Source organism: Saimiri boliviensis, chromosome 14 (assembly GCF_048565385.1).
Source record: "Saimiri boliviensis isolate mSaiBol1 chromosome 14, mSaiBol1.pri, whole genome shotgun sequence".
NCBI classification, from domain to species: domain Eukaryota; kingdom Metazoa; phylum Chordata; class Mammalia; order Primates; family Cebidae; genus Saimiri; species Saimiri boliviensis.
The window spans coordinates 21,836,134-21,860,517 of record NC_133462.1 but is presented as its reverse complement, the minus strand read 5'-3'; the positions used below and the strand labels follow the sequence as shown (position 1 = coordinate 21,860,517).

The window sequence follows — 24,384 nt, the reverse complement described above, 5'->3', positions numbered from 1 at the left end:
CCTGCAATCTCTGCCTCCCAGGTTCTGGTGATTCTTCTGCCTCAGCCTCCAGAGTAGCTGGGACTACAGGTGTGCACCACCACACCCTGATAATTTTTGTATTTTTAGTAGAGATAGGGTTTTGCTCTGTTGGCCAGGCTGGTCTCGAACCCCTAACCTCAAGTAATCCACCCACCTCAGTCTCCCAAAGTGTTGGAATTACAGGCGTGAGCCACCGCGCCCAGCCTGTTCTGGTTTCTCTCATGGCAACAGATGGAAGGTTCAGGACTCAAGACTCACTCAGTCTTGCCAAACACAATGTGAGACTGTCTCAGCTTCCCACTGTGCCACCTTCAGCCCCCAGCCCAAAGGTGGGCAGGAAACTTCACTCGCAGGATTGGCCCGAGGGAGGGGAGCCCAGAGCCAGTGTAGGTGGGAGTTTGCCTGTGTCCCAGAGCCAAGCCCCCTCCTCCTTCCTGCATCCTTGTTGCAGCGAACAGAGTGGCATGTGAACCTCTCTATTAGCCCTTCTGGGGCTTACGCTGTGGGCACATGGGGTCATGTACCAAAAATGTCTTTTCACCTTAGTTGGGATGCAAAGAGACAAGTTTGCCACCAATCTTTCAGTGGAGACACACATATCAAAAACTGCAAGCGAGCACACAGGGCTTCGAGCCGGGGAATTGCAGCCTTCCTGCTCCTCCCTTGCTGCAGAGGCTGAGCCTGACTTTCAGAAAAGGGCACACAGCCCTTGGCAAAGCTCAGAGGAAAACTCACTGTGAGTTGGTGCCAGGGGCCTCAGGCCCCCTTGGGGGATTTCCCCACGGCCTTGAAAAACAAGAAGGAAGTCTGCGTTAAAAATGGAAAATGGAGAGAATATCCAAGGAATGCAGCATTGTTGATTCCTAGTGGTGTCTGCCTGAATATCAGATGCAAATAAGTGCTAACAAGTACAGTTGGGAAAGCTAATGGAAAAACCATCCTTCCCAGGAGGATCGCGGCACACAGATGCACAGGGTTGCTGGGATGGCTCGGCTCGCTCCACTCACTGGTCACAGCAAAGCCTGTGTAGATGCATCCCATTAAAATAAAGCGCGTGTAGACTTGTCCCATGGAAGTACTCACGGTCCAAAGCCCCCTTTCCAGCTTTGAGGCTGGGGTCTGGGAATGGGAGCTCCCATTCTCTCCTCATTGCACAATTAAGTCTGTGTGTGCACGCATGTGTGTGCATGCATTTGCCCTCCTGAGTGTTCGGGGTACTGAAGAGGTACTCTATCATCAGGCCTCTGTGGCCAAAGTTGTGTGTCCTGTTCCAAGCCCAACCGCAGACAGGGAGCTCGTGGACAGCTGCCCAGCCAAGTTATGGCCAGGAGCCTGGGTGGCCAGAGGGGCTGCAAGTGTGGGGCGAGGGGGCCACAGGGACAGGGATGGGGTCACTGCACTGTGAGCTAGTCCAGGAAGTGCCTTTCTGCTCACTTCACCCTCCCCTTTCTTTGTTTCTGCCTTGTCTCCTGCTCTGCTCCGACAGCTTTGGGATGTGGGATGAATAAGGGTTCCACTGCCCTGTTCTTCCTGACACTTGAGTCCCTGGCCTTTGCACTCAGCTCCTCCAATCTGCACCTGACTGAGGTGGAGGAGGGTGGTTTCAGCCACACACACGCGTGCACACACACACACACACACACACACACACACTCCCCTCGCGGGTGCAGGCAGTGCAGCATGCCTGGGTCCCAGCACAGCCCTGGGCTTGGGACATTCCGAACCTACAGTCCTGGAGAGGGAACCCCAACACCAAACCTATTCCAGTTTGGAATCATCACACCTGGGCCATTCTCCAAATGTGTGGAGCCCAGCAACCTGGTGGCATTCTTGCACCTCAATTCCCTGTAACATGAGAGTGATACTGTCTACTTTGTTGCTGCAAGAATTAAAGGAAGACCATGAGCTGTTTGTCATGTTTCTATTTGGCTTCTTAACTGTCCTTGTCTATTTCTGGATGCTCTGAGCTTACCTGGAACGTTAAGGAGGCCTCGGGGCCCTCGAGCTGAGTAGCTCTGCTCTCTGCCTGCTTTCCCCGACTCCAGTCAAGAACCACGGGCCCATCCCCCTTCCCAATTCCAGCCCTCACTCAGGGTCAGCTGGTCTGAATCAGGCTAACTAGACAGCAGGTACCATTAGAGAGGGAAGTGCGAGGGTGTTTCACGTTGTTTTATTAAAGGCTTCTCAGCAGGTGTTTGAAAATACTGGGTGTCTCTTCAGAACTAATAGGAGACTGATGTGCACAGTTTCCTAGAGCTACTGGAAGAAAACAGCCTGCGCTCCTTCCCGAGGCCTGCTTGCCCCTTGCAGGCGGGGGCTGCCTCTTAGGAAGAATAAGGACCCGAAACCAGGGCCCCGTGTTCCTGTCCCTGCGCTGCCCCGGTGCTATGTAGCTGTGGGCCAGTTCCATTTCCCACGCTATGTTCCCGAATGTGTGTGAAGAGGGTCGGTTGGCCCCCACTCTCAGGCTGGTGACCTGACAGAAACTTCCAGGATGAAGCCCTGAAGGGAGCGCCTGGATCGCAGGGCACCTGCAGCAGAATCCAGAGCCTCAGGGATTGGGGATGGATGCAGACACGGGAGCCTGAGGCAGCCCGCGGCCTTGACCGAATTCCACTCGAGCTGAAGCCCGGAGAGCTCCCAGAATCTTCCTCAGGATCAATCTTCCGCCTTTCGCGGGCCCTGCGCCCCCGCAGCGTCGGGTCCTGGGCGCGCGCCCCTGCCAGGCTGTGGTCAAGGCCCGCCCGGGTAACGCCTGGTCTTTTACTCTGGTCGGCGCCGCGTGCGACCCACCAAGGAAGTGGCAGCACTGGCCACGGTCTGGAGCCAAGCGGCAGGCCGGAGTCCGGCTCTCCCGGACCGGGAGACCGGCGCGGCCCCCGCTGCGACCGCTCCCACCCCCGCGGCCGCCGGACCGCGCCCAGCAGCGACTCCTTCTGAGCGCGCGGCCAACAGGGCCGCGGGAGCCGCAGAGCGCGCGTGGGCGCGGCGCCCGCGAGCCCCCGGGAGGGCCGAGCGCATCGCGGGAGCTATCCCCGCCCGGCCCGGCTACTGCCGTTGCCGCCACCACGCGGGGCGGGGCACGGGCCGGGGGCGGGGCGCCGGGCGGGCGCCGCTCTATTTCCAGCCTCGCCGGAGGCTTCGCTCTCACTTCGCTGGGAGCCTTCCTGGCGCGCTAGCCGGCTGCAACAGTGCTGCGGGAAGGAGAGAGGACTAGGCGGCGGCGGCGGCGGCGGGAGGTGGGGGAACCGATCGCGCCGGGGGCCGAAGAAGAACGCCGCACCGCGCCCTCTCGCTCTTCCGCGCGCTCCGGCCGCCGGCCCCACGCCACTCGCCCTCAGATCGCACCGGGTTCCGCTCCGAGCAGGAGGAGGCACCGGGCTCGAGCTGGGGCGGAGGTCCTCCCCGCCGCCTGCGCGCCCCGAGCGGAGGATCCGCCGCGAGGAACCGCGCCCGGACTGGAGACGTCCGCGGCCTCGGGAGCGTCCGCTGCGCCAGGTAAGTGGCTGTGCCCATACTCCACCCCTGTTCCCGCCCTGCTCAGGCTCCTGGCCGGCGGGGACGCCAGGAGGGGTCCGGAGCGGGCCCGGGACTGCACTGCGCGCCATCCCGGCCTCGACACCTGGATGGGAGTCCGAAGCCGCGGGCGGAGGTGGGGTGCGCGGGGCTCGGGTCTGGCTCCACTTTAGGGACCAGTCCGGGTAGTGGGAACTTTAATTAGACTTTCGCTCCTTGGATCTCGCTCGTCGCAGCGCTTCTGTGAACTGCTGCCCCTCTGGGTCCCTGCGGACCCGCGCTCCTCCTCTGGGCCCTGGGTCCTGCGCGCGGGGAGGCGGCGTCGGGCGCCGAGACGCGAGAGCCAAGGGCCGGGCAGGAGCGCTCGGGGCGCAGGGGCTTCCTCGCGCGTTCCCGGTCGGGACTCGGGCGGGTTGCGGCGGGCAGGGGGCGAGGGGGGAAGTTTAAGTGGCCTTGGCTTCCTACCCAGCGGTTCCGTCGCGAGCGTCTCCACCCCGCGACTCTCCAGGGCACTGGCCTGTTAGTGCTGGAGGCGAGTGTGCGTGCGTCAGTGATGGTGTGAAGGTGTGTGCGTGCGTGTGTCCGGGAGTGCAGGAGTCGGAACCTCGGGCGGCTCCAGTGAGCGCTGAAAAGATCCGTTTGGGGCGGGACCGAGCCGAGCTCTGGCGGCGGCTGCAACTCCGGCTACCAACTGCAGCCTCTGCAGACCCGCTCTGGCCTCTCTGGAGGCCGGCCGGGCCAGGAGGGCGATCGCAGGTTTTGGCAATTTTGGGGCTGGGACTTGGGTCTGAGGTGACCCCGATTCCTTCTCCGGTGCGGGACTCCCGCCGTCCTAACTTTGGCGTAAGTCTTGTCTCCACGCCCGCGACCCCGACCCGAAGCTGAAACGGCTGCGGCTCCCTCGGCTGTGGGCGCTGCTGCCTGGCTGATTCTTTCAACCGAGAAGTAGGTGCCGATCCTGGGGCTTTCTGCCCCGCAGTCGTCCCCGGTGTCCCAGGGGACTCCGCGTTCCTGGGTCACCCTCGCTGGCTCCTGAGCCATGATCAGCTCCGTTAAGGGGAGCGGGCGTCCCGGCCCCTCTCCATCTGCTTAGCGCGATCTGGCGCAGCAGCAGAGCACGTGGGAGAGGCGTTGGGTGCAGGGAGGTAGTAGCTGCTCTGGAGTGGATGGTGGGTGGGCCGGGGGACAGGAGTAAGAGGCAGATCAACCCCCTTTTATCCCCTCTGCCCTCCCCAGATGCTGAGGAGCTTCAGTACCAAGCCCACTTTCCGGGGTAACCTTTCTCTTCTGAATTCACCTTGACCCTTGCCTGCCTGTGGGGAAGTCTTGCCCTAGGACAGAGCACCCGCTGCAACAGGCTTGGCAGAGCCTTCTTTAAAATTTTCTGCCAAGACCTTTCCTGCCCTGTCCCAAAGGCAAGGCAGACAGACCACAGGAAGGAGTGACACTCATCCCAGCAGAAGATCCTCTTTTAATTTTAATTAGGACACCCCAAGCGCAGAAGGTGGGCGTAGGGGGTGGAAGTTCATTCAGGAGCGTTCAGTAGACGGGGCCTCTGAAGTGACCTCCGGGAGGAATAACATTGGAACCCTGAAGAGAGGGAACCTCTTAAGGGTGTGAATGTTGGTTCCAGTTGGATCGGCTGATCAATTATCCAATAATAGCATTTGAACACGGAAAACCTCAAAGTTGGAACATGACCCATCACCTGCACCAGTCACCCTGGGACACATAGTGCAGCCCATTTATTTACTTATTTATTTATTAACCTGGAATCAGACTCGGTAAGAGTGAATTATGTTTCCTGGGTATTGATTTTTTAAAAAGACCCCAAATTAAAAAGTCAAGGCTTTCTTGAAGCAAGGTCAAGGATTAATTATTTATTGAGAGGCATCAATCAGGCAGCACGGGGGGTGGGGGGGCTCATTTATAAACTGCCTGAGCAGGCAAAATGCGCGTCTTCTGATTTTCCTTGGCTCTGGCTGGGAGAGGACAGCAGGCTCATGTGACCTCCTAAGCTTGGCAGAACGTCCCCCCGGACTATGACCGACGACAGAGGACGCTTTGTAACTCAGCCTGCTGTTAGAGATGCCTTTTTAATCTTGTAGCCAGAGTATCACTTGGGAAATTTCATGCATATTTGCTGTGTTTCCATAATGAACATTTACTGATTACAGGGTATCCAGGGAATTTTGTTTTTTAAACATTTATTCAAATCTCTGTTGATGTAAGCTAATAAGTCTGAGAAAGTCCAGAAACTACTTTTTTTGCTGTGTGTGTGTTGAGAAACACTGCCTTATGGGCTCCTCTCAGAATTTGCCTTCAATTCTCTTTAAAGGAGAGTCAGATTAGCCTGATTGGAAATGTCCCGCAGGCTGCCCCCCTGCTCTGAGCTCGGAGTTCCTGCCAGAGGCTTTTTGTGGTTTTGCTGATGGAAGAGAGAAAGGGCTCTCTGAGCTTTGATCATTGTTTGCTGATGTGTCTGGCTGGAGAAATTTTCAGTGGGTGTGGCCATACTTGTAGGGGCTGATGGGGAAGGTGTGTCCCTGGCTGACATCCCCATCTTCTGCCTGCTGCCTGGCCTGGAGTCTGAGATCCTTGTCTTGCCCAAATCTGCTGCTTTGCAGCTTGGAAAATCTAACCACCCCAATTTACTGGTGCGTGGCAGCCACAATGGAGAAACGTGGAGTAGCTCTTTAATGAGCAATTAGAGCCAATAAATACCACCTGGAACGAGTGGCCAGCCTTTCAGCTAACCAGAAGGTGATGATTTATAAACAGGAGATTTATAGAGTGCTGACCCAAGGAGATCAGTGTGACCCAGCACTGAGACAGCAAAAAATGAAATAAGTAAATTTTTGAAAAATTGGCTTCGCGCAGTAGCTCACACCTGTAATCCCAGCACTTTAGGAGGCTGAGTCGGGCAGATCACTTGAGGTCAGGAGTTCAAGACCAGCCTGGCCCACATGGTAAAACCCTGTCTGTACTAAAATGACAAAAATTAGCTGTGTGTGGTGGCGGGATTACGTTTTTGTAATTCCAGTTACTTGGGAGGCTGAAGCAGGAGAATCACTTGAACCCAGGAGGCAGAGGTTGCAGTGAGCTGAGATCGCACCACTGCACTCCAGCCTGGGTGACAGGGAGATTGTCTCAAAAAAAAAAAAAAAAAAAAGTTTAAATTGGGGATGGTGCCCAGATGTAGATATGGCATCAGTGTCTTGCAACTTGGGAAAGCAGGCTGGGCGTGAGCAGCGTGCATGGTGACAGGGTGCTGACAGGAGACTGTTTGGTGCTGTCTTTGGTGCCACATTCAGGGATCATCTGACTCCAGAGTGGCTGTATTCCCTCTGGAGGAAGCCCATGAACCCAGACAATCTGGGGACAGAGAGCTGCATTAGCTCAGGTAGCAGAGAATGCAGGAGACACCATCTCATTTCTCATCAGCTGGAGGATGTGTGACCCTGTGGCCAGTAAATCAGTGTGGCAGATGATGAGGCTTACAAATTGGTCATGGAAAAAAGTGACTTTTACCCTGTACAAAACTACCTGTCATTGTGATGTGGCGTTCTAGCCTGCACTGGCCGGGTTCCTTCCTGGGCTCTTAGAAATTCGGCAGTGCAGTCTGGGCCAATGAGAGATTGGGGAAGGTTGCGTGCAGGTGAGTTGACATCCAAGCAGCAGCCCTGGCCCTATGGCCAAAGCCACCTTTCAGGAAGTCAGAGTATCTGGGCAATAGTTTGGATGTTTGTCCCCTCTGAATCTCATGTTGAAATGTGATCCCTGATGTTAGTGGTGGGGTCTAATGGGAGGTGGGTCATGGGGGTGGATCCTTAATGGAGTAATGCTATTTTGGGGCAGTGGGGGAGTTTTTTTTTTTTTTTTTTTTTTGAGACGGAGTTTCGCTCTTGTTACCCAGGCTGGAGTGCAATGGCACGATCTCGGCTCACCACAACCTCCGCCTCCTGGGTTCAGGCAATTCTCCCGCCTCAGCCTCCTGAATAGCTGGGATTACAGGCATGCGCCACCATGCCCAGCTAATGTTTTGTATTTTTAGTAGAGACGGGGTTTCACCATGTTGATCAGGATGGTCTCGATCTCTTGACCTCGTGATCCACCCACCTCGGCCTCCCAAAGTGCTGGGATTACAGGCTTGAGCCACCGCGCCCGGCCAGTGAGGGAGCTTTTGCTCTGTTAGTTCCCACAAGAGCTGGTCGTTGAAAAGAGCCTGGTACCTACCCCCTACCTCTGTGATCTCCGCACACATCGGCTCCTCTTACCCTTCCATTGTGAGTGGAAGAGTGTGAGGCCCTCACTAGATGCAAATGCTCACACCGTGCTTCATGCATGTACAACCTGCAGAACTGTGAGCCAAATCCTTTTTTTTTCTTTCTTTCTTTTTAGAGGCAAGTGTCAAAAAAAAAAAAAAAAAAGGCAAGTGTCTCACTCTGTTGCCCAGGCTGGAGTACAGTGGTGCTGTCACAACTCTCTGTGGCCTTGAACTCCCAGGCTCAAGCAATCCTCCTGCCTCAGCCTCCTGTGTAGCTGGAACTACAGATGCACACCACTATGTCTGCTAATTTAAAAATTTTTTTTTGTAGAGATGGGATCTCCCTATGTTGTCCAAGCTCATCTTGAATTTCTTGCTTCAATTGATCCTTCTGCCTCAGTCTCCTAAAGTGCTGGCTTTTTTTTTTTTTTTTTTTTTTAGAAGGAGTCCCACTCTGTCACCCAGTCTGGAGTGTGCAGTGGTACCATCTCAGCTTATTGCAACATCTGCCTCTTAGGTTCAAAAGATACTCCCACCTCAGCCTCCCAAGTAGCTAGGATTATAGGCATGCACCACCATGCCTGGCTATTTTTTTTTTTTTTTTCGTATTCTTGGTAGAAATGGGGTTTCACCATGTTGGCCTGGCTGGTCTTGAACTCCTAACCTCAAGTGATCTGCCCACCTCAGCCTCCCAAAGTGCTGGGATTATAGGCGTGAGCCAGTGTGCCCGACTTTGTACATTACCTTTGTACATTACCTAGCCTTCAGGATTCCTTTACAGCAAAAGGAATGGACTAAGACAGTCTGTATGCAGGCCTGGGGCTGGGGGCAGCAGACACAGCTGTCTTCCCAGGTTGGTGGCCTGGGTCTCACGTTCCCTCTCCCCACATAGAATACCATACATTTCTGGGAAATGAGTATTTCTTGGTGCTGGTGACCGAGGGCAAGATGCTCTTTCCCTGCCAAGCCATGGCCAGTGTTGGCCCTGGTAAGTGACATTTATTTGAACTAAATTGGAATTATCGACATTGAAACCTGATGCCAAATGATTCTCTCTCCTGCACTAGTGCCAGGCCCGTTGTCACTCACTGTCCCTCACCATACCCTCCCTGAATGTTTATAGAGCAGGTGTTAGGTACAGTACCAGGCCCTGGGGACATGAGGTGAGCAAAGCTAAGAGTGGTCCCTGCCCTTGTGAGTTTATAGAGGGTGGGATGGAGACCCTCATCTAGTCCTCATTCACTAATTCATTTTCTGCCAAAGACATTAATAAAAAGAATGACTAATGTGTGATTCTAGGCTGTGATAAGGATATAAAGAATATAAGGAAATAAACACCCAGGTGCTACGAGACCTACCAAAGAGTGATCTAACCTGGACTGAGAGGTCAGGAGGACTTCTCAGAAGAGGTGGCCCTTCAGCTGAGGTCTGAAGGAGGAGTGGGAACTAAGCAGGGTTGGGGGGCTGTGTGGGAGGAAAGGACGGGGAGAGAGACTCCAGCATGCCAGGCAGGTGCAGGCAAGAGCGTGCCAGGGCTCCCTGTGGAGGGAATGGGTGAGAGGGCAGGAAGAGCGCTGTCCAGGAGCTGCAGGAAGGCCCATGTGAACAGCAGAGTGAAGGATCAGGTGAGATATACCTGGAGACCCAGCTATGTAGCGGCTTCACAATTGGGGAGGGACTTGGGACTTTATCCTGCAGAGTAGGAAGACCAGCGAGGATGGAGCTGCAGTAATCCTGGAGAAAGATCACTGTGGCCTTAAAGAGGGGTGGATGGGTTTCCCCTCAAGGCCTGGTCCATCAGTCTCTGGCTCCTGGAGCCAGGATGGTTGAGCCTAGTGTGCCGTGCAGTCTGTCTACACTGGTTGAAAACACTGTGTGATGTAGATGGTGCATCTATGCTGGTTGAAACCAGTGTGTAATGTAGGTGGTGCATCTACACTGGCTGAAATCTGTATGCAGTGTAGGCCATGTGTCTACACAAGTTGAAACCAGTGTGCGATGTAGACAGTACATCTACACTGGTTGAAACCAGTGTGTGGTATAGGCAGTGAATTTATACTGGTTGAGCTAGTGCGCGAAGCAATCACTCTAACACTGGTTGAGCCCCTAGTTCGTGATGCAGGCCATCTGTTTATACTGGCGGATCTCAGCACACCATTCATGCCATCTGTCTACACTGGTCAAACCAGTGCGTTCTGCAAGTCATTCTGTCTAAACTGGTACCCAGCTGGATTAGGTGTGGGAGGGGACGTGGTGAGGAGTGGTCAGGATGCTTACTCATGTGACGCTACTGGGAGTTGTCCACTCCCAGAGACAGGGCTGCCCCCTGGAGTGCCAAGCACCTGTCCACTCTGGCTGGGTCGCATCCTCCCAGGACTGGGTGGCCAGGCCACTGGTTATGTGCTCTGAGCCCTTGGTTTTTCCACTGTCTTCCTCTCCTGTCTGCTCACCATTCAGCCCCAGCAGGTCTAGGGCACTCGGCAAGTGACAGCCCACTGCCCATGGCTCCGTGTTGCAGATAAGCTGCTCAAAACTCAGATCCTTGGTCCTGGTCCAGCTTTTGCCTCCAGACTCATTCAGGATGGGCCTCCACTGGGGGAATGGAGCTGACCACCTGCTGTGGCCCGGATGCCCACTTCCCTCCAGAGCTGAGTGCTGGCCAATGGTGATCTCTGTCTATGTTTTGTCCACTTAGCTTCCTGGACCCCCAGAGGTCCTTCACCTGCCACCCGCTTGTCCCTGAAAGAATCTTCTCTTATACCCTTTTCTCACTCTCAGCCTTCTCTCCTTTTCCTCCTCCCCAAGGGAGCCAGTCTCTACCTGCTGCACCCTCTGCAAGGGGCTCCGCCCAAGGCTCAGGTTTCTACAGTGCCCTCTGATGTTGGCGAATTTCCCGTGGCCGTCTGCAGCGCAGCTCGGGCCTGGGGTTCCCTGCAGATAACGGCCCCATCTATCAGGCTCTGTCCTCCAGAGCTGGCAACCAGGGAAGCAGGTCTCTGAGTCACCCCATTTCCCGTTGTGCCCACGCTGCTGGCTGCAGGCCCTGAGCTGAGTGGCCGCCGAGCTGCAGGCAACAGCCCAGGTCGCTGTCACCTTGTCCTCACTGCCTGGGTCTGAGCCAGCTCCTCCCTGGCTGGGCCAGACTCAGAGATAAGAGGGAAGAGAGCCAAGCAGAGGATGCTAGGAGCTACACATTACTCCTTGGTCCCTAGGCTCCCTCCCAGAGCTGATTCCTTGCCCAGCGGACACCTCTTCAGGCGAGCCTTCCTGGGCTAGACGGGCCACTCCATTCTGTCTGCTGCCTTCACTACTGTGGATCCTGGATATGCCCAGATGCTCATCAGTCAGAAGCTGACACGGGAGAGCCCCTCTGCCAGCAGCCCCTAGCCTGGACACAAACTGACTTGCACTTGGCAAGCAACTCATCCCCACCTTCAAGGCTGCCTCTTTTTGGGGGCTGACATCTCTTAGGACAATACTTATTCAGACCAGCCTTGTAGCACTGAGAACCTCCTCCAACCCTGAGCTGCAGGAGCTCTGCTTGCTGTGCCACATCCAAGCACCCAGCAGACACTGACCCGGATCTGCCGTGTGCAGAGCCTCATACACCTGGCCCTGAGGAAGTTGAGCAAACACAAGCAGGTCACGGTGTTGGTGCAGATGCTGCTCTTTCCGGCTGTGTTGGCTAGGAGGAGCTTGGCATGGGGAAGGCGCTCAGCGATTGCCTGTGGGCAGGCAGAGTGCGCTAAACTGCAGTCTGTCTACATGAGTGGAGCCAGTGCGTGGGGCAGGCAGTCTGTCTACACTGGCGGGGCCAGTGCGTGGGGCAAGCAGTCTGTCTACACTGGCGGGGCCAGTGCGTGGGGCAGGCAGTCTGTCTACACTGGCGGGGCCAGTGCATGGGGCAGGCAGTCTGTCTACACTGGCGGGGCCAGTGCGTGGGGCAGGCAGTCTGTCTACACTGGCGGGGCCAGTGCGTGGGGCAGGCAGTCTGTCTACACTGGCGGGGCCAGTGCGTGGGGCACGCAGTCTGTCTACACTTGGTTGAGTCTAGGGCATGAGCACTGGAACCTTCCATGTAGTCTGTGCTTGCTCCACTCTCTGTGGGGTCTTTGCAGAAGGTTCAGAGCTCGCAAACTCTCTAGATTGAATGGCTTTTCCTGTGGCTGAGCTCAGCCCAGGCCCTGGCTTCCCTTCAGATGTTGGCTAGGACCATCAGGTTCTGTCCCCCAGAGCTGGGGTGGTTGAACTCAATGTGCAATGCAGTCTGTCTACACTGGTTGAAATTAGTATGTAATGTAGGCAGGCTGTCTACACTGATTGAGCCAGTGCACAAAGCCGGTGCTGTCTACCCTGGTTGGGCTCAGTATGTGATTCAGCAATCTGCCCACGCAGGTTGAGCCAGGGGGAGATGCAGCCAGCCTCTCTCTGACTTGCTGAGGCCAGCGCTCTGGGTTCCTTCTGACACATTCCCCTTTTCGTGTGTGATTCTTTCTTCCAGGAATACTCTTCCCTATTCCTCCTATAGACATCTGGGGCTGATTTGATTCTGACTTCAAAGGACTCAGCTTTCTTGTGTCTGTTTGAATCCCCTTGGCAGAGGTTAGCATGGGCTGGGAGTGGCACTGGGATCGCACCTGGACGTCCCCTCCCTGTCACTGTGCCTGGGGTGGGGCCTGCTGCCCTTGGTCATCGCCACCTTGCCATCCCTCTCGGCAGCCATTCACATGCCTCTTTCTCACAAAAGTCATTTTGTGAGGAGTACCGCCTTGGCGTGCGTGGGAAATTGCATTTCTCCTGGTTGGGGCCATCTTGCTGTTTCTTGCTTAGATTTGGGGCCTCATGAGGTTTGGCCTCATCTGCAAATTTAATTTCATGACCATTCATCCCTGTGAAAGCGCAATCTATGCCTATTATTTCACTCTTCTTGATTCCTTCTTCCACGGGTTAATGTGTCAGTGCACAGCCATGGCAACCACTCCCCACCCTCCCTCCACCCTGGGCAGCCACTTCTACGTTGCGACTGAAGCCAGCACCTGGAGTCAGACTGCCTGGGTTCAATCCTGGCCTTACCATGTGGTCACTGTGTGGGCTAGGGACTCTCCTCATCTATAAAACGGGGATAACAAGAGAACCCACCTTCTAGAGCTGTTGTGTCTAACAGCCCACAATCAGTGCCAGCTACTACTGCTATTATTACTATTATCCCGGTGAATGGTCACTCAGTCCCATTTTATCTTGGATGTCAGGAAGCAAATTGATCAAGGGCCTTGCCTGGTGAGGTGACAGAGGCTTGAGGGGGGGCATGTAGCCCCACTGGCCAGTGTCCCCTCAAGTCCTGCTTTTTCCTTTCTTTCTTTTTTTAAGCAGGTTCACCCTCTGTCACCCAGGCTGGAGTGCAGTGGTGGGATCTCAGCTCACAGTAACCTCCATCCCCTGGCCTCAAATAATCCTCCCATCTCAACCTCCCAAGTAGCTGGAACCACAGGCTCCCACCACCATGTCCAGGTGTTTATTTTTGGTTTGGTTTTTTTTTTTTTTTTTTTTTTTTTTTTTTGTATTTTTAGTAGAGAAAGGGTTCTGTCATGTTGCCTAGGCTGGTCTCGAACTCTTGAGCTCAAGTCATCCACCTACTTTGGCCTCCCAAAATGCTGGGATTATACAGCCAAATCCTGTTTCTTTTTTTTTTTTTCTTTTTTTTTTTTTTTTTGAGACGGAGTTTCGCTCTTGTTACCCAGGCTGGAGTGCAATGGCGCGATCTCGGATCACCGCAACCTCCGCCGGGTTCAGGCAATTCTCCTGCCTCAGCCTCCTGAGTAGCTGGGATTACAGGCACACGCCACCATGCCCAGCTAATTTTTAGTATTTTTAGTAGAGACGGGGTTTCACCATGTTGACCAGGATGGTCTCGATCTCTTGACCTCGTGATCCACCAGCCTCGGCCTCCCAAAGTGTTGGGATTACAGGCTTGAGCCACCGCGCCCGGCAATCCTGTTTTTTTCTAAGCAGTTTGCTAATGATGTCTTCTTGTCCTGCATGTACTACCATACATATTTAAGCCTTTTATTCTAAATGTAGTACACATGCAGAAAAGCAAACAGACCCAACGTATACAATGCAGCAAATGTCTGCAAACTGAGGATGCCTGTGTCCCCAGCACTGGAGAAGGAATCGGAACGTGACCGGGACCCCAGAACCCCCTGTGGCCTCTTCAGTCGTTGACCTCTGCCACAGAAAACTGCTCCCCTTACTTCTAATGACATGGATTGGTTTTCCTTGTGTGTGTGGTTCTTTTCTTTCTTTTCTTGAGACTAGAATCTCACTCTGTCACCTAGGCTGAAGTATAGCGGCATAATTTTGGTTTACTGCACCCTCCACCTCCCAGGTTCAGGTGATCCTCCTGCCTCAGCCTCCTGAGTAGCTGGGATTACAGGCATGCGCCACCACACCTGGCTAATTTTTGTATTTTGAGTAGAGACAGGGTTTCATTGTGTTGGCCATGATGATCTTGAACTCCTGTCCTCAGGTGGTCCACCCACTTCAGCCTCCCAAAGTGCTGCGACTACAGGCGTGAGCCACCACTCGCGGCTCCATGCTGGATGGCTTTCTAAAGTGGTCGTACTGATACTCCCACCTCCTCACCAGTTATGCATGAGCTTTCCATACATAACTCTCCTGCTCCACGTCCTGTCCAACCAACACTTGGCATTGTGGGTCTTTCCCATTTTAGCCATTCTGTGAGTGTGCAGAGGTATCACACCGTGGTTTTAATTTTATTTCTCAGATGACGAATGCAGTTTATTTTTTTACCAAGGATATTTTGGACCTGGAAACGTTATTCAACAAATTTGAAAATTTCCTTTCGTCCCCAAATTGTAGAATTCACTTCCATCCCCACATTGTGGAAACGTCTGGTGGTGTTTCTGATTTCTCCTGCTGGGCGGGTTTGAAACTCCCAGGCTGGAAGCCAAGGGATGGAGTAGACAGGAGTTTCTCTGGATGGATCCGAAGAACTGGCCACCTGCCCCAGAATCGCATGGGTTGCTGGTCAGAGATGCAGATTCTGGGCCCTAGACCAACCGTGGACTCATGAGACAGGCTTTGATCCATTCATCTCTCTAGGGCTTTTTTTTTTCCCTTCTTGTCACAAGACCAAAGGAAAAAAAAAAAAAAGCATGGAGTCTGCCCTGTCTGTCGTGCCCACATTTGTGTCACAGTGCCCAGAACAGTCCTGCACAGGGCAGGCCTGCCGGGGTGAAGGGTCTCCCATTGGTGTCTCTGTCTTCTCCCACCCCAGCTGACTTGATGGGGACTCATCACCTGGGCTGCCATGGTGAGGGCTCTGGAAGTTGGGTTCTTGTTCTGGGAGGTGTCGCACGTCTGAATGACCTCCTCCTCCTCCAAAGCCAACTTCCACCAGAGCTGCCGCAGTGCACCCCACAGCCCTGCTCACCCCCAGTCCTCTAGGCACTGGCCATTTGAGAGCATCCTTGGTCGAACTCCTCTCTGATGGTGCATCTGTCATTGGGTCCCTCTGGAGAAGCCTAAGAACCCCCATTCCCCCCAAAAGAACAGCACTCCATCTCTCCACCGTGCAGTCTCCTGAGCTTTCCCAACACTATTTTGTCCACAGATGATGTGCCCTTGGTCAAACAAAGGCAGGAGGGCCATATCTGTCATCAGCTGCTCCACTCCTGCCCCCTTGGCGTTTTCATGAGGACCGTGGTGAAGCCTCCTTTCTTTGGATGTGGCTTGCCCCTCCTTCCTCAAGTCCAACAGAGCTACTGGAAAAACAGGATGGCCCAGGGGAGGAGAGCTCTGGGTCAGACCCTTTGGGTGGTTTTGAGACCCAGCCATTGCCCCCAGGAGAGGGAGGCAGTTTCGTACACAACCCTGACTTAGCCAGCGGGGAAGGGAGGGCAAGGGATTCTGGCCGGGATTACTCCTATAATGCCAGCTGTTTGGGAGGCCCAGGCAAGAGGATCTCTTGAGCCCAGAAGTTGGAGGCTACAGTGAGTTATGATGGTACCTGCCCCACAGTGGAGGGAGCCCCAGGCTGGGCCTCAAAGATGGGTGTGTAGGGGGATGACAACACCTCATGGACCACTCAGTGTGAGCTCCGTCCTTGAGGGCCAGCAGTGGGAAAAATGTGGGCTTAGTCCCCAGGAGATATTGAGGTCCAGTTCACCCAACACACAAGTGCATAAGGTGATGGTCAGGGTTCACTGGAGAGCTACGGAAGGCTTCCTGGAGGAGGTGAGCTGGGGATTGCCTATCTCAAAGGCCAAGGGTGAGAACTTTTTCCTGGCGCAGTGGAAATTCTCTCCAAGCTTTGGGACCAGGGGCATGGACAGTGTGAGCCAACTATCATTTGCTTTAAAATAGGGTGAAAATGAAACCATGACACACATATTGTTTATGCGACGCGGAGGCAGGCATGCAAAGATGGAAGAGCTAAAAGCAGTTTGGGAAAAACAACACCTTTTTTTTTTTGTGGGAAGACAGATTAGAGAGGTTTATGCTCTTCTGTGATAACTAATATGAAAGGTTTATCAAAGTTTAAAAAAAAAAAACAAACCCTTGACGCTTTCTCCAAAATTGATTTGAAGACTTGGCAGATTTGAGGAATCATTCAGTAACATTTTACGGGTCGATGCTAATTTGATGCAGCAGACCTGTGCATCGCGCCAATTTACTGCCAAACCAACATTAAGCACGGACCTCTCGTGCAAGGTTTATAGGCAGACAGCTCATAAAGATGCATGCTTGACAAGTATTCTGCTTCTCTTAGGATGTGGAATATGAAGTGTTTATCAAAAACCACCTAAATCGCTCTTGCCTTGACTCGTAAACAATCTGGCGACTTCAGGCTTGGGTCCCTTGCGGTATTTCACATCTCACCGCTCCGGGTTCTGGTATGTGCATGAGTGCATCTTTGTCCCCAGAAGGCACAGTTAGAGGTAGAAGTGTTACAGGAAACGGTCCCAATCCAGACCCCAAGAAGAAGGTTCTTGGATCTCACACAAGAAAGAATTTGGGCAAGTATGTAAAGTGAAAGCAAGTTGATTTTATAAAGTAGTTCGGGCGTGGTGGCTCACACCCATAATCCCAGCACTTTGGGAGGCCATGGCGGGTGGATCAAGAGGTCAAGAGATCAAGACCATCCTGGCCAGTATGGTGAGACCCCATCTCTACTAAAAATACAAAAATTCATGGTTGTGCACGCCTATAGTCCCAGTCACTCAAGAGGTTGAGGCAGGAGAATCACTTGAACCCGGGAGGTGGAGGTTGCAGTGAGCTGAGATCATGCCAATGCACTCCAGCCTGGGCAACAAGAACAAAACTCAGTCTCAAAAAAAAAAAAAAAAAAAAAAAAAGGAATAAAATAATTGCTCAATAAGGGGTGGATTATTCGTGCCTCCCCTTTTTAGACCACATAGGGTAACTTCCTGGCATTGCCACTGTATTTGTAAACTCTCATGGTGCTGCTGAGAGTGCAGCAGTGAGGACGACTAGAGGTCACTCTGTCACCATCCTGGTTTTGGTGGGTTTGGGGTGGCTTCTTCACTGCAAACTGTTTTATCAGCGGTATCTTTATGACCCGTGTCTTGTGCCTACCTCCTTCTAATCCTGTGACTTAGAATACCTTAACCATCTGGGAATGCAGGCCAGTAGGTTTCAGCCTCATTTTACCCAGCCCCTCTTCAAGGTGAGGTTGCTCTGGTTCACACGCTGCTAACAGAAGGATCCCTAAAGAAAGGTTAACTTTTATCTGGGCACGGTGGCTCATTCCTGTAATTCCAGCCCTTTGGGTGGCCCAGGTGGGAGGATCGCTTGAGCCCAGAAGTTCGAGGCTGCAGTGAGCTGTGACGGCACCACTGCACTCCAGACTGAGCAAGACCTTGTCTCTTAAAAAAAAAAAAAAAAAAAAAAAAAAAAAAAAGAAACGTCCCAAAGTGTAGGATCCAAAGCATGGAGGATCCAGGAAGCCTCAAACATCCCCTTCCTAACAGACTCTCAAAGGCTCCCTTAAAAGGAAACAAAGGCTGCACCTTAATGAGATCTTTGGCCCTAAGGAGATAGATTTCTTTTCTTTTTCTTTATTTTTTAAGACAGAGTCTCGCCCTGTTGCCAGGCTGGAGTGCAATGGCACCATCTCAGCTCACTGCAACCTCTGCCTTCCGGTTCAAGCGATTCTCCTGTCTCTGCCTCCCGAGTAGCTGGGACTATAGGCAGGCACCACCACGCCCAGCTAATTTTTTTGTATTTTTAGTAGAGACAGGGTTTCACCACATTGGCCAGGATGATCTCCATCTCTTGACCTCGCTATCTGCCCGCCTCGGCCTCCCAAAGTGCTGGGATTACAGCCGTGAGTCACTGCGCCCAGACAGGAGATAGATTTCTTGTTCTCATGTTTGTTTCCTGTGCTACTGCATGATGGATCTTGCCTGCATAGATCTCTCCATCCAAATCTGCTGTCAGAGCCTCACCAATTTCGGGAGCTCACTCGAGCTTTGTTTTGCTGGTCGGAAAGTGTTTACAATAAAAATTATCAAAACTCCTGTCTTTCACCACTGCACACCACTGCTGATGTTTTTCTCAAAGGACAAGTGGACTTGTGCCGTGTTACTTTACGGTCTCAGCCGCTCCAGCCCCTCCTGCCTCCTCCCAGGGCAGCGTTAATTACCCAGGCTTAAACGAGGAAGGTTGCAGGTGGGGGCAAAGCAAGCAGACTGCTGTCAGCACAAAGCCTCGTGGGTTTTCGAAAGGGGAAATTTGATCTTGGGCAAATGTCAAGGCGTTTTTGAAATCTGTGTTATGATATCAGCTCATTGCTGGTGTAGGACTTCATCTGGATTTCATAAATATCGTATGGGACTCCCTCATTGCCACCTTGGCCGGTCAGAATGCACCACTGCCACGCCTTCACACACACACCGGCTCTCCATTACAGTTGCAATCTATCGCTGAGTTGTCATGAAAAGCCAATTGGTGATATTTCAATCACAGTATTCTTGTAACCAGTTCCGTTCAAATTCCGTTGGAAAGGGAGTTAAGGCTTCATCCTGCTGCTGGGAGAATGATATGCTAAATGGAGCTTCCTGGGGCTCTGGCAGCCAGCCAGGGCTTTGTAATTTATAGTTCACCTTTGTGGTTCTCCAAGTGACCTTGGAAACTGCACACTGGTGGATTTTTTTTTTTAGCTTCACACGCTGTCTTCCATCCCCTGGTGAGATTGCTCCCCAAGTGAGCGCTCCCTGGTCGGTCAGGCAAGAGCCTGAGTGAGAGGATGTGGGGTGGAGGCGAGGATCAGAATATTTCTTGTTGCTGCTGACCTTTCTTCTAAAATTACTGTCAGCCAGGAAACAGTCAAATATTGTGCTTAAAGGTGGCTTGCAGGTGACAGGAGCCTCTCTCCAGCCCCAATACACAGCAGGTGATCCTGACAAAAAAAAAAAAAAAAAAAAAAAAAAGAGGAGGTACAATATTCGATTACGTTCATCAGCTATTTCTGGCTGAGGAATAAACAAAATGGCCCAAACTGCTGCTGTTGAAGATTGTAGCAGGGGAGTGGCATGTAGAAAAGATTAATGTACAATTAAAACCCATGTACGGGTAAATTACAGGGTGACAGCTATCTAATGCAAACACTGCAGACGTGTAATTAAGAGGAGTTACAGCACTGGAGTTTGAATTTGCTGAGGGAAGTGCCAGGGTGCTGCTGGAGCCTGGGGGCAGGGGCTGCCGAGATGGTGTGGGGGCTGCAGAGGTGACGAGGAGGAGCCCCTCAACATCGGGGTAGCCTCGTAACCATAACAAATCAATTGCCTGATGCACGCAGCAAGTCAATGTGCTGAGATGCCAGGTTGCGGCAGAGAAAGAGGATCCGTGGTAAGGTCATGGAACGAGGAGATAGGAGGGAACCTCAAATCCCTCTCCTTGGGGAATGTGGAGTTAGGACTTTTAACTTGTGGAGTGGGTGAAGTGTGGAGGTCATTGACGGGTGGAAGAGTGCAGGGTGAGGTCTCGGGACCAGGAGAGACAGAAGCTGTGTTCTCAGGCCGATTCCCATCCTCTATGAGGAGTCCTCAGACTGTTGGCTGCAAGTTGGAGTCTAAAAAACATCTTCTTTTTTTGAGATGGGAGTTTCACTCTTGTTGCCCAGGCTAGAGTGCAATGGCACGATCACTGATCACCGAAACCTCTGTGCCCGCCCCCCCCCCATAACAGGTTCAAGCAATTCTCCTGCATCAGCCTCCCAAGTAGCTGGGATTACAGGCACATGCCACCACGCCTGGCTAATTTAGTATTTTTAGTAGAGACAGAGTTTCACCATGTTGACCAGGCTGGTCTCGAACTCCTGACCTCAGGTGATGCACCCACCTCAGCCTTTCAAAGTGCTGGGGTTACAGGTGTGAGCCACCATGACTGGCCCTTCTGCTACAAGGAAGTGGGCCAGAGTGCAGCCTGATGAATGCTTAATTATAACTATATTTCTGTCCAGAACCCAGCATGCAATTCTTGCCAACCCCATGGGGACGGTTTCAATCTGGTATGTGGTAGAAGCTGCGGCTCCTTTGGGGCTCAGCTTACCTCTCTGGGTCTGCTCATCCCTGTTCCAAGCCTTCAGCCCTTTCTGGGGCCGCCCTGGTCTCTCCGACCTCCCACTCACTTTTGGCTCTGTGGCCTTCAGAGTCCATGGATGCCTTTTGTGTTTTTAATTTCTCCTGCTTTGTCAGCTTTTTAGGAATATGTTACATTATATGGAAGTTGGATGCTAACAAGATTTGTATGAATAAATTAGACTCTTAACTGTTTTATGTTATTACAAAATTGAAATGGACTCCAATGACAGTCAGAATTAATGTTCTGTTGCCAATAAATGCCACTGAATGTGACTGAATCTTCAACGCACTCTCTTCTCTTGGCATTCAGATATTCTGGCCCTCTGGTCTTGCCCAAGAAGGCACTTCCCTCTTCCTTCCAGCAAGGTGGGAGCTCCAGGATGCCTCCCTGCTGGCCCCTGGGTGATGGTTGAGGTGCTGCTCTGCCCAGGCGTGCTCAAGGTCCTTCGGGGGCTGCCAGGAATATCTGCTGTTGATGGTTCCCAGGGGTACCCAGTGATGGGAACTGCCCTGGGCCCCGGGGACTTCCTTGCCCAAAGTCGCACCCCATCCCACCCCCAGGGACTGTTCCTGCTATGGGTTCACCAAGGCCCAGCCCCTTGCCTCCATTTGGGACCGCTCTGAAGGTCCCTCCCAGCCCCAGAGCACCTATAGAGTGGGCTGAGGCCTCAGCTAAGAGGCATTGCTGTTGGCTTGGCTTCTCCATCTGCTGGCTCCTGCCCTCCTCAGCTCCTCGAAGGGGGCTATCCCAAAAGGCCTCCCCTACAAACCTGTATGTACCAACCACCCCAGAGCATCCAGGGAACTCAGTCCAGGATCCTGGCTCTTAGGGACTTACCTGTTCCTAAACCTGTGTTCGGCCAGGTGAGTCGTCTTCTGCCGGGATCAGAGTCCTCAGGGGACAGAATTGCTGTTTTTGCCCTGGGACCCCTTCTTGAGCTCAGGACTGGGGGTAAGGCACTGAGTAGGTTCTCAACTTCAGTTTAGATCTCCACCCGCTACCCCCTGGGCCGGATTCAAGCAGCAGCAGGGTTAAGGGCTCCCCCAGACCTGAGCTGCCAGACAGTGGGCCTGGGTGAGGGGCTTTCTGCTAGGAAACTTTTTTTTTTTTTTTTTTTTGAGACGGAGTCTCATTCTGTCACTGAGGCTGGAGTACAATGGTGTAGTCTCAGCTCATTGCAACCTCCACCTCCTGGGTTCAAGCGATTCTCTAGCCTCAGCCTCCTGAGTAGCTGGGACTACAAGGAGCATACCATTACACCTAAATTTTGTATTTTTAGTAGAGATGGAGTTTCACTCTGTTGGCCAGGATGGTCTTGAACTCCTGACCTCATGATCCTCCCGTCTCAGTCTCCCAAAGTGCTGGGATTACAGGCATGAGCCACCGCGCCCAGCGTCTGCAAGGAACCTTCTGTGTCCCCAAGGAGCAGGGCAGAACATGGGCTGGGGATTGGTGGGGTATTGGAACTGCTTCCCACAGCTGAATGTGGAAGGGAAGAATGGGGCTGGTAAAGTAGGGAGAAGGAGCCTCAGCCAGCCCAGAAATTAGGGGGTTCTGGACAGCCCAGGTGGTAAATTCAGCCACGCATGGGGCCAGGCCTCAGCGCAAGAGGGATGTGGTTTGGGATGCCGGAGGAAACCTGCTGCTTTGGAGGGGGCAGTGGGAGTCCGGCTGTCATCACAGGAAGGGATGGGGGTTTCCAGGGTGGCCAGGTATTCAGATATTCAAGAGCAGAGGTCAATTTTTATGTAAAATCACTTCCCCTCTGAAGTCTGGAGACTAATTCAGAATTTAAGACCAAAGCGCTTCGATGACCAAACCATATGTCTGTATATTACTTTGGCCTCTGGGCCAGAAAAATTTAGAGTCCAGAACTTCACTAGCAAGGTGGATGATTTCTGCCTGGAGGATGAGGGCCTGGAGCTTAGTGTCTTGCCAGAGCCCTGGAAAGGGACAGGAACCACCAAGACCACGGGCCATGGGTGCAGGGCTATGGCGCTTAGCACCCACTGACTGTGGCCTCTGTTCTGGGACATCCTGTCTGCCAGGCAGGGGTCAAAGCTCTTGCCTGTGGGACTGCAGGAGGGTGGGTGATTGGCTGGGCTCTGTGTGCCTCTGGATCCTGGCAGCCCAACCCACTCCCCCAGGCCCCCGTGGATGAGTGGGTAGCAGAGGGACCTATGGAGGACCCCCCACCTTCATGTCCCCTATTTCCAAGGAATCTAGTCTGAGCATTCCAGTGTCCACCTTCACAAGTCTCTCTTTTTTTTTTTTTTTTTTTCTCAGACGGAGTTTTGCTCTTGTTGCCCAAGCTGGAGTGCAATGGTGAGATCTTGGCTCACTACAACTTCTGCCTTTTGGGTTCGGGCAATTCTCCTGCCTCAGCCTCCTGAGTAGCTGGGATTGCAGGCCCACCACTGTGCCCAGCTAATTTTTTTGTATTTTTAGTAGAGATGGGATTTCAGCATGTTGGTCAGGCTGGTCTCGAGCTCCTGATCTTGTGATCTACCTTGTGATCCAATGTGCTGGGATTACAGGTGTGAGCCACTGCACCCGGCCCCTTTTTATTTTGTTTTGGTTTGTTGTTGTTGTTGTTGTTGTTTTTAGACAGGGCCTCTGTCCCCCGGGCTGGAGTGCAGTGGTGTAATTTTGGCTCACTGCAATCTCTGCCTCCGGGGTTCAAGCTATTCCTGTGCCTTAGCCTCCTGAGTAGCTGGGACTACTGACACACACCACCACAATGGGCTGATTTTTGTATTTTTCATCATGTTGGCCAGGCCGGTCTTGAACTCCTGACCTCAAGTGATCTGCCCGTCTCAGCCTCCCAAGGTGCTGGGATTACAGGCGTGAGCCACTGGGTCCCACCAGAAATCTTAGAGATTCCCCGTGGAAATGCCTTTGCAAGAGCAAAAAGATTAAAGTCTTACCGTTCCTTTAATCCTTCTGGATCTGGTGTTGGCATACATGTCCCAGAGAAGGGGTTATCTTACATCTATATTTTATATATGTAAACTCGTAAATCATATTCATTTTCTCAAAATGCAATGATCTTTACGTCTACCGCACCTAACCTGTTTAATCACTTTGTATACAATGAATTCTTTCCTATGGTGATGAATCTGTTTCTGTCTCACTTTTGACACCTGCACAACATTCCTTTCAGTGAATTTCTTGTAATTTGTAGAACCGATTCCCTGTTGGACATTTTGGGGGGTTTTGTTTTTGTTTTTCAATTTTAAAGAATGTTGACGTGAACCTTCTTGTGGTATACCTTTGTGCCATCCCAGCATAAATTCCAGACTTTTAGTACTTCTCAACAAATCACCTTCCAGAAAATCTCAGCGGTGCGTGAGCGGGCCTGTTTTTTCTCATAATCACAACCGTACTGGGAATCTTCTTTTTTTATTTTTTATTTTTTAAATCTGTTTCAATTAGATAGGTTAAAGAGGGGCATACTTATTGCTCTTTTAATGTACATTTTATTTTTTTACCAAAGTTATGTATGTACATAGCTTCCGAAGGCAGAAGTAATGAAAAGGCTTTTCACACTTCCACCAGCTCTCTGCTCCCTCCCTCCCCAGCTCTCCTGAGCTGTGTCCTGGAGGCAGCCACCTATGACTCTTCGAGCCATTTCCCCAGCAGGTGCTGCAGTTCTGCCTCCATATTTCTAAATAACACACGTACACCGCAGGTGCAAAACGGCCAGCCAGTTGTACAGGCATCACTTATCGCACATTCGCTCTTTGCTTGCTGATTTTTAAATGCCAGCTTGACCGTTTGCTTAATTCCTGTATTAACTAGGGCCCCTTCTGGACTCTTCTGTTCTAATTTGACTATTCTAGTCCCAGCACCCATGATTTTAGTTATTGTCGCTTAGGAATGCATTTCTAGTATCTTACTGGGGCAGGTACCCTCTTACTATGATTCTTGTGTGATACTGCATTTTTATTCTT

General features: G+C 52.4%; 1 protein-coding gene across 1 annotated transcript in view; it reads left to right on the top strand.

The window, feature by feature from the left end:
* The first annotated feature begins 3,184 nt into the window (after window positions 1-3,184).
* Window positions 3,185-24,384, top strand: part of CHST8 (carbohydrate sulfotransferase 8) — a 142,141-nt gene continuing 120,941 nt past the window's right edge. Inside the window, exon 1 of the mRNA XM_003937324.4 lies at window positions 3,185-3,519. The gene's annotated coding sequence lies outside the window, so the exon portion shown is untranslated. The remainder of the gene's footprint in view (window positions 3,520-24,384) is intronic.